Source organism: Diadema antillarum, unplaced genomic scaffold (assembly GCF_040938485.1).
Source record: "Diadema antillarum isolate AM-2024a unplaced genomic scaffold, OU_Dant_1.0 scf00000148, whole genome shotgun sequence".
Classification (NCBI taxonomy): domain Eukaryota; kingdom Metazoa; phylum Echinodermata; class Echinoidea; order Diadematoida; family Diadematidae; genus Diadema; species Diadema antillarum.
In genome coordinates, this window is record NW_027271037.1 from 1,282,665 (window position 1) to 1,297,394 (window position 14,730).

The 14,730-nt window shown below is 37.7% G+C and overlaps 1 pseudogene; it reads left to right on the plus strand.

Moving 5' to 3' along the window:
• LOC139721725 (sodium- and chloride-dependent neutral and basic amino acid transporter B(0+)-like) overlaps positions 1-12,730 on the plus strand; it is a 28,809-nt pseudogene extending 16,079 nt beyond the window's left edge.
• The last annotated feature ends 2,000 nt before the right edge of the window (positions 12,731-14,730 follow it).

Here is a 14,730-nt window from a genome sequence, read left to right on the forward strand (position 1 = left end):
AATGAATGCCGGTAAAACAAAGTATATGCTTTTTGGATCAAGGCAACGCACGCAAAACTTTCCTATATAAAACTTTCAGTTGACGATACAGAGATCGAAAGAGTAACAGAGTTTTTGTATTTGGGTGTACTGCCAGATGAACATTTAACATATTATGAAAGACATGTAAGTTATACCGCAAAAAAAAAAAGATATCTAAGACGATAGTTTTTTTGAGAAGGACAGCCAAAGAATGTGTTCCAAATGTGGTGCTCAGGGTATTGTGTAATGCGCTCATAATGCCCCAATTCGATTATTGTGATCTTGTATGGTCAAATTGCTCGTTGGCTCTATTGAGAAGGTTGGATTTGTTGCATAATAGAATGGCGAGGATGATACTGGGTGCTCACCCTAGAACACATATTGTTGATATGTTCAGGAATCGAAAGTGGCAGAACCTTGAAGAAAGGAGACATGTTCATAGAATGTGTGAGGTATTTAAGTGCGTTAACAACATCGCGCCTCCATATTTGTCACAAGGCTTTGCAAAGCCCTCACACACAGTGGGTACTAGGTCAAAGACAAAAAAAAAATCTCTATCTGAAGGTGGTTGTCAAATTTTGAATAATAGTGGCAAACGCACTTTCCAGTACGTGGGTACCAAGAATGGAACAGCCTCACACCTGAGCAAAGGCAACTAAATACAATCAGTGCACTACGAGTATCAATGAGAGGACACACGCGGCCCATCCCTTAATTGCAAAAAACAGTGTAATCCGATTTATGTACTTTGTTTCTCGATTGTAGCAGATTTTGTTGGTATTGACGTTTGTTTGTAAGCCGTTCACATTTACTTTATCATGCTTTTGGAGTGCCTTCCCTTCTTAGCCCCTCCTTCAGTTATCTCTTTCTTTCCTTCTACTGCCTCCTTCCTTTATCTTTCTTCTTCCTCTGCTTCTTCTTTTCTTCTTCGTACTCCGCCCGTTTTACTGTTAAGATATCTGTGTAATGACTGGAGTGATTCTGGGAATAGGAAATGAGATTACACACTTTATCCGTTTATGCATTGTGCAATTGCTTTTTAAGGAACATTTCATTTTATCATACTTATGGAAATTAATATATGATAATTTTAGACATGTGTGTGTAATATAACGTATATTTTTTATGATGTATTAATGATTATGTTTAAAGACATTCTAAGTTTGCTGTTATCAAATGTGTAACTATTTTTTTAATCTATGTTTTGTCAGTAGCAATTTTATCTGTAAACCTTTGTTTTTAAATGTCATGTATTGTATTTGTATGTTTTTACCCATTTGCAGGGCCCTCATTGAAAGCAGTGTTATAACTGACGAGACTACCCTGGTTAAATAAAACTGGAAATAAATAAAATAAAATCATTTGTTTTTGATTTGCCCTGACAGGTGCCTTCATGGTCCCTTACCTTATTCTCCTAATGTTGGGCGCCGTACCGCTGGTTGTCCTGGAGTTTGCCGTTGGTCAATACAGTACCAGCAATATGATGAACATCTGGAATGCGCTCCCGATTATGAGAGGTAATGGCTCCGATTGATGAAATACCTTGTCAGTCTTTGCCATCACACATACACAAACCATATATATATATATATATATATATATATATATATATTGCGAGCCTCTCGCACACGATCTGGTGTTGATTATTTTCCCAATTTTATGTAAAGTTATGATTGATTACACTGTATATAGTTAATTTCCATAGTAAACCTGTGGCAGCCTGTCTAGTAAGGACATTTATAATCGATTATATTTTTTGATAAAACGGGGTCATAGCATCATAATATGCTATAGTATATTCAATTTATTATAATTGTAATATTATAAGCGCTGCGAATGAGACTGCCGTTGAAAACTGCCATATTGTTTGAAACTATAATATGACATTTCTTACATCAGCGTTAGCTGTGTGCTGTGTACTCACACACATACAACCTGTACAAGTCGATGACTCAAGTGGGTTATAACTTTTTGTGAGAACCCTCTCCTAGAGCAGTTGCTCTTCATTTTATACCGGTGTACCATCAAGGCGCTCCTCAGGAAAACATTCACCAAGGGTGAATTGCTTTACGCTCGGGTGAGCTACAAAGCCTGTCGCATACTTAAACGAAAGAAGAGAACAAGGACCTATATTCTGTATATCAAAAGGAGCTGCTGTTGTTGAATGCATCACTGGTCGCATAAGTGGGCTCTTCTTAACGATGCAGGACCCTGGACCAAGAAACTTAACGATGCGGGACTTGGGTTAAAAGCAAAGCCATGACATCATACTTGATAATAATATTAGAATGCCACATATTACTTTACTCACAATTGTAAGTGAAAGAAAGTGTACAATTTTCCTCACGTCTATCGAATTCAAGTATAGTCAATACATTGTAAAACAGCCACAATATTGAAACGTTCCTAGTTCACTGGGGTTGAATATAGTAGGCCCTTCAATAAATTACTATCCCACAATCAAAATAGAAATAATAAGTTGGGTTTGAAATATGAGGTGGTAATGGTGATAACACCGAGCCTGATGCTTCTTTCGTATCAGGAAAAACTTCGATATCACCGTAAGGAACACCGTCATACAATTTAGAACCAACCAATTTTAGAAGGAAGGAAAATGCAAAATGGAGAGAAGAATGGTTTGGTTTAGCCTACTCTTATATCCAGCTTAAGCTTATTAAAGACCCAGATCACTTAGTGTTTGAAACAAAAAGTTGGTCGAGATTTCCCAGCACGAAAACATCCTCTCTGAAACTCATCATCCAAACAGGTCTGTCTTACGGCCAGTTCTTCGCGATGGTAGTCGTCCGTTGCTATTACTGCGTGATCATCACCTACTCCGTCTATTTCTGCTTCGCGTCGTTCACCTTCAACCTGCCCTGGGTGGGATGCCACCATCCCTGGAACACACCGTACTGCAGCGAGCTTTTGGGGGCTTGTCTGGGAGATGGAGGCATCATCACTACCAATGGCAGTTGTGCCAATCTGACTACGCTGAGTGAGGAGGAGCTAGGAGAGTACAACGTGACGGTTTATAATGAGAGTTACGTGGATCTCAGTCAGTACACGGATCCTCTCCACGGTCAGCGCAAACTTCCGAGCGAGGAGTATTGGAGGCGAGTATACTTGTTTTGTAACAAGGGAACATTTCAGGAGATCTGAGGGATAAATTGCTTCGATGTGCAGATCAAACACTTGCATCTTGTGTGAGGAAAGCAGATATCTTGCACAGCAAATTACAAGCTCAAGATACATGCTTATCACGATATTAAACAAGGGATAATTCACTGCCTGTTCCATGTATATATATATATATTTATATATATGATATATCTTAAATATAATGAAGAAACAAACTGGCAATGCATCTTTGACCAATGCCATGAGCTTGTTATTTTCAGATTTTCGACGTCCTGCGCCTTCTTCAGAAGTCTTGACAATGACGGTATCAAATCAAAGCAAAACAAAAATTTAACAGGTTGAGAGCGCACTCACAGACACACTTAGCTGCTATGAGACATGACTAGGAGTGCGCGCCCTTTACATTGCGACTAAAAGTTGAATAACGTGAGAAAACTAAAGCGCATATCAATTCGAGATGCATTCGGCGTAGTTTTTTAATACTTTTTTTTTCTGTTTTCATGTTTTTCCTGCCTTTTTCGGAATAGCCTGATCTAGCTTTTTGCTGAGTCTCTGTGTGTGTGTGGGGGGGGGGGGGGAGGGAGGGGGTGACCAAATGACTTTAGGTATTGAAGTCAGTTTCAGAGCAACACTTTCAAGTGTTATATGTTTGTGTGTATTTGACTTTGTGTTTCTATAGTACATCAATATTGCCTCTGTCAGTTGTCTCAATTTCTTGCGATGAACATACTTGAAACCATCCGCCGCGGGAGTTTGACGACCTCCCCTCTAGAATTGTCTGCCGTTACCTCCGCGGAAGTTTGACGGTCTCCTCGCCAAAAGATTGCCTTTGATAAAAAGAAAAAAAAGAGCAGCTCCTTTGGAACGGTCTTATTTTGTTTGATCAGACGTCATTCGCACACTTTTAACCTCGCTTTTTTTTAACTATGTGGTGTCAATACAAATGATAAGATTCATAACGTATGCATGTTTTAAGTCTTATATCTATATCTGCGAATTCGAAAGTTACAATCCTTTCTTGGCTGAAATGAATCATGTTTAAAGTTTGAAAAACAAAATAGTAAATGTTCTGTAGCTTTAAACAAAAATCAGAAAAATTGTTTGCCAATTGCAAGAAAATGGGGATTGGATATTTAAGTGTTGCACTGTCTATGTCAAGGAGAAGTACAGACGAGAGTCTCTTCGTAGCATGCTGCTGCGTCTTTCTTCACTGTCTTCTTTGGGGCAAAAAGTGGGTAGGGGTTACTTTTATTTCTTAAACTAAGACAAATCTTTAGTTATCCTGCCACAATAGTAGCAGTACAACGTAGTAGTAGTAGTAGCAGCAGCAGTGTATGTGTATGAGTACTGTATGTGTTAGAGACGAAGTTATTTGTGATAATTTTGACAAACTTTTGACTATTCATGTTTTGGCACTGTGGATTTTTCATATTGATTTTTTTTCCTGTTAGAATCAGTAAAACATGACTTTAGGTATTGGAGTCAGTTTCATAGCAACACTTTCAAGTGTTATATGTTTGTGTGTATTTGACTTTGTGTTTCTATAGTACATCAATATTGCCTCTGTCAGTTGTCTCAATTTCTTGCGATGAACATACTTGAAACCATCCGCCGCGGGAGTTTGACGACCTCCCGTCTGGAATTGTCTGCCGTTACCTCCGCGGAAGTTTGACGGTCTCCCCGCCAAAAGATTGCCTTTGATAAAAAGAAAAAAAAACAGCTCCTTTGGAACGGTCTTATTTTGTTTGATCAGACGTCATTCGCACGCTTTTAACCTAGCTTTTTTTTAACTATGTGGTGTCAATACAAATGATAAGATTCATAACGTATGCATGTTTTAAGTCTTATATCTATATCTGCGAATTCGAAAGTTACAATCCTTTCTTGGCTGAAATGAATCATGTTTAAAGTTTGAAAAACAAAATAGTAAATGTTCTATAGCTTTAAAAAAAAAGATCAGAAAAATTGCTTGCTAATTGCAAGAAAATGGGAATGGGATATTTAAGTGTTGCACTGTCTATGTCAAGGAGAAGTACAGACGAGAGTCTCTTCGTAGCATGCTGCGTCTTTCTTCATTGTCTTCTTTAGGGCTGAAAGTGGGTAGGGGTTGCTTTTATTTCTTAAACTAAGACAAATCTTTAGTTATCCTACCACAATAGTAGCAGTACAACGTAGTAGTAGTAGTAGCAGCAACAGTGTATGTGTATGAGTACTGTATGTGTTTCAAGACGAAGTGATTTATGATAATTTTGACAAACTTTTGACTATTCATGTTTTGGCACTGTGGATTTTTCATATTGATTTTTTTTTTCCTGTTAGAATCAATAAAACATATTACACAAGAAAAAATTAAAGGACTGGTACAATATTGGTGGAGGTGAGGATTCAGCTTTTAACTTTTTGTAATGTATTCTGGAAACCATTTTACGAAATGTTGAAAAGCATACAATTCTAAGAGGAATGTAAAGTTTATTTTGTTGAAAATTGGTTATGAAATTGCTGAGATATCCAAAAACAAAGTAAAAGAAAACAATCCTAATAAAAGGATCGCTTTGGTTTGGATATCTCCGCCATTTCAAAACACATTTTCATCAAATAAGCTTTGAATTCCTGTTAGAATCATATATGTTCTTTCATATACTAGTAGTTCTAATTATCTAAAAAAAAAAATCATCATCAGACACGTTAGAAACCTGAAGTTCCATCTTAACTGAATGTGTACCATCCCTTTAATGATATGACTGCATAATCTCTACCTTACCGTGCATTTACATAAATTATGTCGTATCTCCCTCCCTCCATAAATAAAGGAATGAACTTCTTCAGGAATCGTCAGGTATCGAGGAGACAGGGGGCGTGGTTTGGCAGATCGCTCTATGTAACCTCTTCGTATGGATTGTCATCTTCTTCATCGTGGCTCGAGGCATTAAGATCTCTGGCAAAGTAAACATTTTCAAGCTAAAGAGAAAATTGCACTGCAGTTTATAGTTGACTGAAAAGTGACAGAAAAAAAAGCGTGAACATTCTCTTAAATACATAAAGGTTTCTTTCAAAGACCTAACTGAAATAACAGAATTCCATCACAGCACAGTTAAAATTTCAGGAAAAATCATATTAGCAATAATGACCCAGGCAATTTTGCAAAATGATTTCTATCTTTGAATTAGAATCAAATCGCTTCGCAGATATTGAAAAGTATCCACTGGATTTTTTTTTTTCTCTTCAGTCGAATTAATTCACAAAGAGGAATAATGCGTCATTCAAATGATAATGTATTACAGCTTTTTGTTTATTTTACAAAATTTGATGGGTTTTTTTTGCAAAATTTGACAGAATCTTGCAAAGTTTGGAAGTAGACTTTTATTCATAGGCGCGGCGTAATCAATCATTCATTAATATATCATTGAACAGTGAAACTGAGTGCAGTCCTTTTGTTTATCTTACGACTGTTACAGCGATGAAATTAGTATATGCCTGGAACCAATAATTTTATCGGGTATTTAATTGAATTCTTTATTTGAATGAGTGCACCCTCGTTCTAACGAACACGGTTACAACGAAGTAAAAATTCAGGTAGCAGCATTATCCATTCGGTGTATTTTTATTGTTTATTTGTTCGGTTGTAACGAAATTTCGATATAACGAAAGAAAACTGCTGGTACCGAGGACTTCGTTATAAAGGGAGTCCACTGTATTTGAAAGGGAAGCATCATATCTATTTTCTTAGGTATTCACTGTTTATCTGCTCACTATGTGTGTGTTTTCTCAATGCCTTCAAGGTCGCTTACTTCACTGCACTCTTCCCATACATCATGCTCACGGCCTTGCTTATTCGCGCCCTTACTCTCGACGGAAGCGGAGATGGTGTCCGTTTCTTTGTTAGCCCTCGGTGGCAGGAGATTCTAAAGCCAAAGGTTCGTCCCCGTTCCACAGACTATGATTATGTAACAAAGAACTCTACAGCTAGAAAACTTCGTAAAAGTTGCCGTACATTGATTTCTTGTTTTCATATGCCATATTCTTTGCCTCCAGATTATAATCACGACTATTAAACGTTCAAACTTTAAACTTAAGAGGCCAATTTAAAAAAAAAGATAGTAACATGTTTGTTTGTTGTTGTTTTTGAAGGAAGCATGCGGAGTTTTTATTCAAAAAAAAGTTACACCCCAACAGACCTTTAAAGTCTAACCGAGGATACCAAACTGTCGATTTTTATCAATTATCATATTCATTACTCAGAGTAAAATGAAGTGTTTTTTACATCGTTCTTGGCTTCATGTTTGTTATATTATCAGAATAAAGGTAAAAACCTCGATAAATAGATTTAACCTTCTTATAATTTTCTCATTGTCAGCAGTTTCATATTTCATGTGTCTCATCAAAAGGAAAATGTCTTCTTTTGATATTTTTCTTTGAGGCAATATCGATCATGTTTGCGTTTGTCTGAACTGTGGGTCAATGCAAGCAGGAATTTACTTGACTGCGTATACACGTACAGAAATCTCTTCCGTTGGTTTATCTTATGACACTTAAATCCCCTTTCATCTGTCTGAAACCTTGCACACAGCCGTGGAAAGACGCCGCCCTGCAGGTTTTCTTCTCATCCGGAGCAGGCATGGGGAGTATGACCACCCTGGGATCCTTCAACACTTTTCATAACAACTTCATCAAGTAAGTTTCTCCACTCTTTTTTTTCAATGTGATCGACTGTACGTTAGCAGTACAGAGTGGTCTTGTGTACCCTGGAAACATTCGTCAATATCCGTTCCTTTTTTTGTTTCTGTTTTTTGGTATTGCAGCAATTCATTTTGCCTCGTGTATGCCTTCGTAGAGCATAGAATATCAAGAAAATCAAAACCCCCAAATAAATGTGGATTACATGAAAGGAGCGATATTAATACAACACATTAGTGAAAATGTGAGGAAATATAGATAATCGATTCAAAAGTTATGCAGTCTTAAATTTTCGGTGCCGACATCGCTGGATGAAAGACTACTGCCCTTCATGATGTCAGTATGGACAACAATACAAAGAAACAATACATTGAGAAATTTCCTCAAAATAATCTTCACTTTCTGGCATAATGAAATAGCAATTGCATATATATGTCTCTTTCAGAAAGCATGAGGAATGATAATATACTAAACATTTGTTAGTACAAGTTAATGGAATGAGTGCCTTTCATGAAATATGAAATTGTGAAAAATTCGAATTATGCATTTAAATGATTAAAGTTCAGATTTAGCCAGAATTACGTGTTTTCCACCGTGAGTAATCGCTACCTCACAGATGGTAGCACCTACAGCGAACAGCTTGACATTGAACACAATCTCAAGTTGTTCAGTTAAGAAGTTATAGTATTTTACTATAGATCTGCGTAATTTCTTTGTTTTTCCTGCTTCTTTTCATTTCTTATTAAAGTGATGCTCTTCTCGTAGTGCTTGGGAACAGCCTGACTAGTATGTACTGCGGTCTGACAGTGTTCAGCATCCTCGGATTTTTGGCCAAACAGACAGGGGTTCCTGTGAACGAGGTTGTGAAAGCAGGTAAGATATACAACACATTATGCTCTTTAAGGGAGATTTTACTTCCCATGAACAATGCTGTTAATGCAGAAAAGATCAGTCAGTGTACTCTGTAAGAATAAAAGCAAACGGATAGATAAACGAGGTTGCGTGAACAGGAAAGATCCATCAGCATGCCGTGTTTGTGTTTCTATAAGACATATAGAATAACCAAGAGTTACAACACTTCATTCTGAAACATGAGCGCATTTGAGTGTGTTTTCTGAAACAATGCAATGTTATTTAATGTCTCCGATAGAGTTAATGGCCGTTTGCAATGGCCAATGGGGTGCTTCCGAGGAAGTATGGTTGTTAATCCTTACACGAATAGTTTGTCCTTATATTTTTCTTTTTAAGCCTCCACAGATGTGCGATTAGCAGTTCAAAACTTCTCCTCTTTTTTTTTTCTTATCAGAGAGTCATGCGTCGTGCAGCTTTTGGAACGTATACGGCGAAACCCCTATTTTATACCTGTGTAAATTGTGAATGATATCATTTTAAATCTTTTCTAGTATTCTTCGTTTGTTGATTTATTTTTATTCGGAATCCAAAAGTTCTAATAGCCATTTTGTATTCTATTAAAGAAAAAATCCACTCCAGAATTTTATAAATTCCTTAAAAAAAGGAGAAACAATTCCCGACAGTACAGTACAAAAAATTTCAAAATTGGATACGAAATAAGGAGTTTATATGTAATTTTGCAATTTCACAGTTTTTTGAAATCACTTCTTGACCGGTCGTCACTGGTCGTTATGAATATTCAAATCAGCAATTAAGGTGATAATGTCATTCCATCACAATTCTTAATGTATTCTTTATCATGCGACTCTTCTTGGTTGATTGTTCATTGAACAAGGCACTGTGGCAATTTGTCGGCTTTACATAATGATAAGCCCTACAAATTTGACCTTATAGGGTTTGGTCTGGTGTTCATCGTATGTCCAGCTGCTCTGGCCAAATTTCCGGCTGCTCCCGTATGGTCAGTGATGTTCTTCTTCATGCTCTTCCTTGTGGCTCTTGACAGCCAGGTAGGACGATTCATCATTAATAAATGTGTGTGTGTGTGTGTGTGTGTGTGTGTGTGCACTTACCCATGGTGTAAAACAAGGACACATATACGAACTTTACATTCAAACCCAGGACACACACAGAACGGAGGACGTCCTCTGTACGCAGACCATTCCAAACGGTCTGTTTTTGCATGCTTTTGCATGTAGGGGTACATGTTTGTAGGTCCTCGATTAAATAGCGTTATTGTAATAAGTCCTCGGTTGGATGGTAACATACGAATGAGTCCTCGGTCGACAAGAGTCCTACTGACACACAGGTCCTCGGTTATGTAGTAAAATTCTTATGGGTAAAACAGGTCCTCGGTTTCCACAATAGACGCGTTTGTGTGTGTATGTGTGCGTGTGTGTGTGCGTGTGTGTGTTAGAACTTTGAAATTGTTACTTCATGCCGGATAGTCCAGTGTGAATGTTGGTTTTATGAAGGCTGTAGATTTATGATTTGACAATGTCGACAAAATCCTCTTCACCGCCACAGAATTTGTCATGTGGTCATAACTGAAGGACCAACATTTGTTTTTGTAGTATCCGTAACGTTATACAGTCCCACAAAACCTACCTGAACGCTACAGTTCAACAAAACCAACCAATAATATTAATCGACGTGATTAGTCTCCTTCAAGCGCAGTTAAGATCATAATCATCAGATCATAACACTTATTGATATCTACGCATGGACTTCAAGTGTACCTGTGTAATAACTATGTGTTTATTTTTATCTTTCTTCAGTTTGTTGGGACCGAAGTACTTATTACGGTCATTTTGGATGCTGTTCCAGGCCTGAGGAAATGGCGCGTAGCTGTGGTAGCGATGTTCTGTTCCTTCGCCTACATGGCCAGCTTCGCCTACATGACCAATGTAAGATAAGTTTTGTGTTTCTGATGAAGCGTTCTTCGTTGTTTGATCTCTCTTCATAATTTCATGATTTTAAAGGGATGGTAGAGGATTGGGCTTCAGCTTTCCAACTTTTTTGTGAGATACTGAGAAACCCCTTTTATCTAAATTTGAAATACGACAGAAGATACAATTCCACTAAGGAACTCAAAGATTATCAGATGAAAATTGGTTTTGAAATAACTGAGATGTCGAAAAACAAAGAGGTTCTAATAAAAGCTGCCACCCACCATTTATTAGGACTACTTTGTTTTAATTTGTTTGTGGATATCTTAACCATATGAGAGCCGATTTTCATCAAACTAAAAACTCAGATTGCATCTTAGAATTGTATACCCTTTAATATTTCTGACTATGTCAGACTATCCAGGTCTTTGGTCACGTCTATGTAGCTATAAGGATTTCAATGTGTATTATTGGTGACATTGGCCGAACGGCGTTTGTGGATTGCTTTGTTTGTTTCTTTGCTTGTTGGTTTTTTTGTGTGTGTCTTTTAGCGATATTACTCCTAAAACTACGAAGAGATTTTGATAAAATTCTCAGTTGTGGTTAGGCTCATTACATGAGAACTGAGAACACAGTTTTGTCGCATAAGTGACATTATGGTCTCCGAGTGCTTTTAATTTTGTTCATTTTCTTCCTTTTTTGGGGTGGGGGGTCAATAGTAAAATTGCACCTACTGAATCATTCTGGAACTATACGGGCACCAAATCATAATGACTGCTTGTGTACACATGATGCAGATTTTGTAGTACGATCATCGCGAACTATCTTTAAACTAAAATTCTAGATACTTCACTCCCTCTACAGGCCGGCTCGTACTGGATGTCGCTTGTCGATAGTTACGCCGTTGGCTGGGCCAGCATCATTTGCGGCTTTGTTCTCCCGCTGAGCTTCGGCTGGGTGTACGGATTCGATCGGCTCAAGAACGACATCCGTAGCATGATCGGGAACAAGATTGTGGACCATTGGCTTTCAACTTTTGGAAGGGCACATGGCTTGTTGTTACGCCCATGATCTTAACGGTGAGCGGGTCCAAAGTTTTAAATGTGACGAGAAAATCATTTTGATAATCCTGCAAACTAAGAAAAACACCGAAATGGCTGTATTATTGTAGTGATACTGAGAATAGTGATGATTAAAGTAATAAATGATAATACTGATAACATCATGACTATATTAAAATGATGTTTATATGATAACCATGATTATCATTATTATATTCATTACTATCATCACCAATCATGAATATCATCATTCTCATTTTTTTGGCATCTTATAGTCTGTCAATGATGGTGTGACTGTGTACTTGCGCGCAAAATTAAATTAATTTTCGTCTGTGTGTCCTCGATAAAACCCAAGGTAATCCTGCTATACAACATGACCAACTGGAAGAGCCCTGAATACAACGGACCCTTTCCCTCTTGGTGTCACGTGATCGGCTGGCTCTTCATCGCCAGCACGACCATCTGCATTCCAGGCGTTTGGATTTACGACTTGGTGCGCTTTGAGGGATCGCTTGCAGAGGTGTGTAGATATATCTAGTGAGCACAGTGTCTTCTGGGTTCGTTAAAGAATGAAAAGCATACAAAGAAATTATATTCGACATGAAACCAAAGCCAAAAGCTCTTGTTTACGCGTTACTCAAAACGTTTATCGTTCATCAATGTATTATGATGTAACCCTTCTTTAGAGACGTTAATACTTCAAATATGCTTGTTGTATTATGAATTATGGTCATGACTAGAGAGTTTGCTGTAAACAACTGAACATAATCTTGTTTAAAACAAGCTTTGCTTGTTTTTTTTTCTGAAAGAACTGCATTTGATCTGTAATTATTTTCATGTCATCAGCGGATTCGTATTGCAATCAGACCCATGGAGTTCTGGGGCCCAGCGCTTCCCGAGGACAGAGCGGAGGCGCAGCGGGTTCACTACCAGTACGGCACCACCGCACCTATACTCATGCAAGTTGATGATTTGCCCATGTCAAAGGAGCACGCTGCCAACGTTGAGCTCTCACCAATGATGACGAAATGTGCTTAACGACATGTAATGGTATAAGTATTCCTTGCTACCGCAACAAAAGCCGTGCCAAATGAGATGCATATAATCATTACTCGGCACAAAATTCAAATCTTTAAACACAGACAAACGGACGAAGATAAAAATCTGTTTGGACTGTTTTGAAGATACAGAGTATGGGTCAGTGGGTAGTTAATATAGTTCAGACCACATTGATGTGTATTATTTGTTTTATGAAATGAAGCAGGTCCTTATCGCTTGATCAGTCCAATTTAACACTTTTACATCATTATCTTTAGTCAAAAGAATTTCGTAGGCGTGAAACTCCGCTCCAGCCATTTCATGAGCACAAAAACAACAAACACACATACACACACACACACACACACACATGAAATCGCCCAGTGATCATCGCCACATAATAAGTGCCAATGACCGACCATTACTATTTACTTATGGCAGTTCATGAGCAAAATTAGCCAAAGAAGTTATATGCCAGTTGTAGGCCTATATTACGTGTACGCTCTCAATTAATCAGCTGATTAGGATCTGCTTCATAATTCTGTAATGTATTATGAGTATTGTGTGCCTTTCCATGCCTTCATATTTCTTCCATTTTACCAATAAATGAGCAGTAGTTATTATTAGGGTGCTTTAAAAGTTTGTAAATAGGGTTTTACCATCGTTACCTCACAGTCTTCTATGCACAAGTGTTCTTTATTGAACCATAAAGTGCTAATAAGTTTCGAAGTCTTTTTTTTTTTTGGGGGGGGGGGGGGTAATTTGCTGTTTACCCGCTGAGTGTCATGGGAAAAGTGTCGCTTATTCTAACGTAAGTGAAAAAAAACACATTTTGCTGATAGTGTGATATAAAAATGGGATTAACTTCTCAGCTCGTATTGAACGTAGGTTAGATGAACATGATGAAATAGCTCTACTTGATAGATTTTCATTGAAATAAGGCTATTAATCGGAAAAACAGTAGGTGAAAAATTATATGTTGTGCATTTATAATGTTTATGACTCAGTATAGAAGTAACATTAGATAGGAGGCTTTATATTACAGACTTTTGTTTGAAGACTGAAACAATAAGCCAGTTCGGAGTTATTGCAGCTTATGGGCACATTCGTCCGAATGACCTTTCTTTTTTTCTCAGTTGGTTAGGGACACTTCACTCGTTTTCATGATACATAAGCTTTACTTATCAATTTATGGGATTCACATGGGTGGATGAATGAATTCTGTGAGGGGGAGGCGCAAACAATATTTCTGGTGCTACTTCCGGGTTTCCTCTCATTTTTTTCTTTTTATTTCGTTTGTTATAACAAGAAATAAAGAGGGGCATGCGCCGGGGCCCCCTCCCCCCCCCCCCCCCCCCCGGATCCACCACTAGATTCATCAATCCTTGTTTTATTGTCAGGTGTATGTGCTGGCAAGCATCCTTTATAAGGATTACATGAATAATCATCACAGCTGCTTATCCCAGTGAATTTAAAAACCAACATGCTTGTTGGTACGAATGACCCTTTTTCTGCTCATGCGCAAAGTGGAACTCAGATCTGGCTTGGAATTATCGAAGGACAAAACAAAAAACAAAAAACAAACAAACGAATGACCGTTTTCTGCTCATGCGCAAAATGAAACCCCGAACTGGCTTATTATCGAAGGACATGATAGATTTTAATTAAAGAAGAAATTTATAGGAAATAATATCATAAATTGACTGTTTTCCATCATCTAATGTTATTTTGATTAATTTCTGACATAAATCATGCAATAAAGTTGTCTCTGCTTTGAATATAAGAATCTTTAAATTTGAGCACTGGAAAAAGTTCGATGCGGCGACGAAAAGTGCCAAATCTGTGACGTCACCACGTGTGTATGCAACCCAGTGGGATTTACGTATCTATAGGCAAACTGTGTGCACTTTTCAGGAAATTGGTGTGTAATTTGTTGTCAATCTAAAATAAATCGTCCGCCAAAACTATATATTCACGTCGTGAAATTGTTTGTTTGTTTA